The sequence below is a fragment of the Lagopus muta genome, chromosome 1 (assembly GCF_023343835.1).
Source record: "Lagopus muta isolate bLagMut1 chromosome 1, bLagMut1 primary, whole genome shotgun sequence".
Taxonomy (NCBI): Eukaryota; Metazoa; Chordata; class Aves; order Galliformes; family Phasianidae; genus Lagopus; species Lagopus muta.
In genome coordinates this window covers 163,947,219-163,952,558 of record NC_064433.1, presented here as the reverse complement: position 1 = coordinate 163,952,558, position 5,340 = coordinate 163,947,219, and the positions used below count along the sequence as shown (strand labels likewise).

General features: G+C 48.1%; 1 protein-coding gene across 3 annotated transcripts in view; it reads left to right on the top strand.

Annotated features, from left to right (window-relative positions):
* Nucleotides 1–5,340, top strand: part of ELF1 (E74 like ETS transcription factor 1) — an 85,485-nt gene that overhangs the window by 116 nt on the left and 80,029 nt on the right. The gene's annotated exons all lie outside the window — the stretch shown is intronic.

The following is a 5,340-nucleotide window of genomic DNA, read 5'->3' as shown; positions in this document are numbered from 1 at the left end:
GTAAGTGCCGCCGCGCTCCGAGCACGAGGGGAGACGAGAGCCGCCGGGGACGCGGGTTCGAACCGCGCCGCCGCCGGCAATTCACCGGAGACGGGAGGTGCGAAGGGAGAACGGCGCTGGGGAAGCGGCGGGGAGCCCGCTGGCTGCTCCTGCCAACTTTCCGCGGAGTTGAGGGGTGAGGGCGGGCGAGGACGCGCGCACGGAGAGCGGGCGGGCTGCGTATCGCCCTCCCTTCCCGCCGCCGCCCCGCCGGTGTCGGGCAGCGCCGGCTCCGTGCTGCCGCCGGGGCGGAGGCGCGCGCGGGACGGTTGGAGGCCGCGGCGCGTGCGTGTCCGTGAGGGAAAGGGAGGCGGCCGGGGCCGCTCCGTGACGGGCAGCGGTCGCTCAACGACGCTCCGGAGAGAGGGAGCGGGGTTCGAGTCCCGCTCGTGTCGTCTCGCTGCCTACTTGTTGGGCGCCGAGTTCCCTCTCGGTTGTTGGACTTCAATAAAAGTCGTGCTGGTGTTGTGTTCTGACCGCGTAACTTGTTTCCCAAAGCTACCACAAGCTGGGGAAAAAAAAAAAGAAAGATATATACGTATGTCTTAATTCACGGGCTGCAGCTGGCAGCCCCTTTGCTAACATCACACCGAGGGTGGGGAGAAGCCTGTGGGGTGAGTCACGGACTGAAGAGGCCCTGTGCCTGGTTGCTGCGAGAGCAGGGGGGGGTGGTTCTCCATGTGGGAATAGGAGAAAAAGCGCCTGCATTGGTGACAAGAAGAGATAACCCGGAGGTACTGAGCCCCCGGCCCGCTGCTGAGCTGTGTGACAAGGAGGGGGAAGCAGCCTGGCTGGTTCCCCAAGGGGAGGGCCTGCGGTCGGGCTGTCATAGCGCCCTGCGGGAGTTATGCGTTTGTCAGCATTTCCATTCTGAGTGTAGTTTTCATGTAGTTTACAGCTCGGTTATACAAATATGCGCTGGGTTGAAGCTTGGTCAATGTCCTCTTCTCCAGAAACGTCTCTGAGGCAAACTTTGAAATGGTTCTGAGCGAACGTCCATGGCTTTGTGTGTTCGCTGGGCTTCACAACTTCACTTCTCAACGCACACAGATTTACAGCTGTTAGTCCCCAGCCTTTATTGCTTTTTTCCTGCTAAGTTCCTTAAACGAGAGAAGGATTTAAAGGCTTGCCCTCTGTGGCTGCTGTCTATATGTTATTACTGTGCTTTGGGTCTTTTTTGTTTTGTTTTGGTTTTTTTTTGACTGTCTATTTGGTTGCCACTTCTGAGCTGGAGCACAAACTGCGGTATTGAAGATGTTTTCGTTTGTATACGTCTGCATGTATATACCTCGATTGTGTGAAACGTGCCTGCCACCCAGTGGATGCAGCTGATCTGTGTATGCTCTGTGCTCTATGCATCACCACCACTCTGCCCTTGAACGTTTGCCAGCTGAGGTGTTGGAACCACGAGGTGCGAGGCTGCGCTGAGTCTGTGTGCCAGGAGATGACCATCAGCCATGAGGTACCAGCCCTGCTCCTCCTGCCCTGTTCAATGGAACCGTGGGTAATGGAGGCAATGGGTAGGGCCTCACAGCTGGGCAGAAGTGAGGAGATGTGATATGAACCAGGCCTTGCAAAGAGGGAGGGGCATTTTCATGCCTAAGATAGTTGGAGAACTGAATTCTGCAGCCCCTGTCTTCCCGTAGGATTTCCATGTTTTCGTGTTTTCACACACAGTTGTTTTTCTGGTGCTTAACCTGAGTCTGGAGTCGGACTTGCAGTTGGGCTGAACTCGCTCATCTGGAACAGAAGTCAATAGCTGTTTGTTCTCGACATGCAGAAGATCCTTTGCAGGCCTAAGCGTGTTAGAAATACAAGTCTTGTTCATCAGAATCACTCACAGCTTTTTACTTTAATTTTTTCACGTCTTAGTTTCCCATCTTCAAGAGATCATGCATAAGTGTCCTTTACCTTATGGCTTAACACAGTGATGAGAACAGTGGAGGAAAAACAAACAAACAAACAAACAAAACAACAACCTGAGAGGAAAGTAAATCATCCTCTGGTCGGATAGAACAGTAGTGCTCTAAAGAACAAGGGCAGAAAGAAAATGTGTGTGCTAATTGTAACAGAGAAAAAAATATGACCAGGTCAGTCACAATTGGAGACTGACCTCCATGCATATGAGCATTAGGAGATGGCTTTAATTACCATAGGCCACTTAGTACTAATAAGTCCTAAATTCTGCTGTGTTAGTCACGTTTTTTCATGCTGCTTTTTTGAGTGTCATTTCCTAGGTTTTCTTTCAGTTAGGAAAAGATAAGATAAGCAGACAGGCATCCTGAGGCCATGTGTGTGTGTGTTGCTGTCCCTTCTCAGCTGGTGCAACACATGGGACGGTTGTCTGAGGTCTCCACTGGGCACCAGCTATCCAGACAGATCTTGGCTGCAAGTAGGCTGGTAGGAGATGGTCTGTTGTACTCTCTCAGTTTGGCCCACAGTTGTTTACAGGCAGGGAGGGAATGGCTCAGAAACCCTGGTCTGTGTTCTGAAGTCTGCCATAGAGATCTTGGATTTCTCTGGTCTGGCTGTGTCCTTCTGTGCCATTCCTCATCTTGGTGCTGTTTCATTCTCTCACTGTCTCCTTGCATCTGCTTTCATTCTCTTTCCCTTTGCTTCTGTACTTCCCATCTCCCTTTTTCTTGCACGAAGCATCTTTCCTGAATGAAACATCTTCCTTGGTCTGCCCACATGGTGCTTTGTAGCTGTGTGTTGCTGTGAAGACCCATGGGATGGGGCAGTGAGCGGGCATGAGAAGCAGGATGCCAGCTCTGTCCCAAGTGCTTGGTGCCACATTGGCCTCAGCTGGCTGCTACACAAAAAACCTGGAGCCCGTTATCTGCTTTGGAGAAGATTTTCCAAGCTGCAGTCGTGCTCTGGACAGGAAACAGGAGAGAAGTTGTCTCTTGTAGTGGGGATGACCTATGCAGTGTGATCGACGTGAGAAGTTGTGAAGAATGTGGCCTAGTGAATATCCACTGAACATGTGCCATATGCAATTAATCTTAATTAGTTGGACCAAATCGAGGTGGATTTTTCATTGGAACAGCAAAAGGCGCAAGTGCTACCCTAACCCTAACAGCTCCAACTCTTGTGTTGGATTTCACATCTGTTGTCCAAAGCTGAAAGGCCATTATAACCTTCCAACAAGTTTGTTAGCACTGAAAGATAGAATTTTCCCTGGTCTTGTCTGAAAACAGCTGAGCTATTTTGGCTGAGATATTCTAGTCTCAGTCCACCTCTTTCTTCACCCCTCCCTCAGAAGCAATCTCTACGCACATGGAATAAAATTCAGCCTGAGGCAGACGTTCAGCTCGGAAAATTTCAACCCAAATAAAGTCTGGCCAAGCTACAAGTGGCTGAACACAGCATCTCACACTGGGAGTGTTCAGCATCAAACCTCATCGGTACTGGTGTGTGTTTATGTACATTGAAACACACTGCTGAAATACAATATCAGTAGCTTCCCCAGCTGGCTAATTGGCACCCAATTGGTCCTGAAGTGTTTTTTAATCGGGAACAAGCCTAGAATTTTTACAGTTAATTTTATCAATGCTTTTACTGAATAACATTATTAATTATTGTTTTCCTGGATGAAAAATTGCAAGCTTTAAAATGGAGCCTCTGAAATAAATAAGTTGTGGCTTACTCATTCTGAATCTTAACATTGTTAGAGACCAGTTTACAGCAGAACCAGAGCAAATTGCATCCCAGACTTCTGAACTGTAAAAAAAAAAAAAAAACAACCCACATCTCCCAAATTCCTGAGCTATTCATCAACGTTGTTTTGTAGTGGACTTACCCTATATATATACACCCATATACCCCTGATATATCTATTAACTCTGCAGTGAAGTGTGAGTTTAAAACAATTGTGCCATGGAGTCACTGTGGATTAAATACTACAAACATTGGCAAAGCTTCTTCATAAATCTTCCTTAGAGAGGGACTTAGGCGTGTCTTTCTTTCTGAGTGCAGCTGTTCCTTGTGGGCTCCCCCAGGGGCTGGATCTTGGTGAAATGCTGTTTAATATCATTATATTCACTGTTTTGCAATGATATCTCATCATTACTAGTTATTATGTGCAGGTTTTTGTGTGTGCATGTATGGAACAAGTTGCTAGTGCCATATACTTCAAATCACAAGGGGGAATGGTTTTAAACTGAGACAGGGGAGGTTCAGGTTAGATATTAGGGGGATGCCTAATGTGGATGCCACCACACAGAGGGTGGTGATGCACTGGAACAGGTTGCCCAAGGAGGCTGTGGATGCCCCATCCTGGGATGCATTCAAGGCCAGGCTGGATGTGGCTCTGGGCAGCCTGGTCTGGTGGTTGGTGACCCTGCACACAGCAGGGGGTTGAAACCAGATGATCATTGAGGTCCTTTTCAACACAGGCCAACCTATGATTCTATGATCGCATTTTTAAATGGTTCTCATCCAGCTGAATCCATTTTTCATGTAGCTGGATACAAAGGGACTAGGAATGCAGTTACACCAGCAGGATAGAAGGCTGTCTTCAAACTGGCAATTTGGAGGAGTGTTTAAGGGTTTGTTTGGAGAATCATCTCAACAGGAGTTTTCGTTGCAATGCTGTGAGCAAAGTGTGATCTTTGGCTATAAAGCAATACAAATAGTGCATAGAATTAGGAACATACATGGCATTAGTAAGGTGGCTGGAATGCTGAGTCTGTGTCCGGTGTTGCTGTTCACATGAGGAAGGATGTGAAATATTAGTAAGAGCGTGGTGACAAAAAGTGATCCAGGGTTTAGAAAAGAAGCTTCATAACGTGGTTCATCAGATCAGAGGAAACTGGGAGGTGAAATGATGCCTGCATATGTCTTATGTATGTGAAAGGAAAATACGTGATGTTTGCTTGACCCTACTGAGACATCCGATGTCTGGGAGCTGAGGTTAGATATGTCGTACTATGAAACAATTAGTGATGAGGGCAATTAAACATTGAACGCTGGAGTGTTCAGAATGAGGTAGTATTTCCTTCTCCAAGATGTGCTTCCAGCTGGTTTTGTGGAGAGCTTCTTTGCTGTGTGCAGCCTGTGCTTTGTTCACCTGCGTTCTTCACTGTCCCTTTCCTCCCCAGCATTAACATCTGGCTGCAGCTGGAGATAGGGGTACCTCCTTCCTCTCTCACCGCTTTCTGTCAGCACAGAGAATCCTTTGTATTCACAGGTCGGTGTGCCTCTTTTATTTGCTCAGGAGTCAGTACTGATAGCTATATTTAGGGACAGGGAAAATCCCTCTGCCATGGAACAGGCACTTTTTACAACTACCTTAATGGC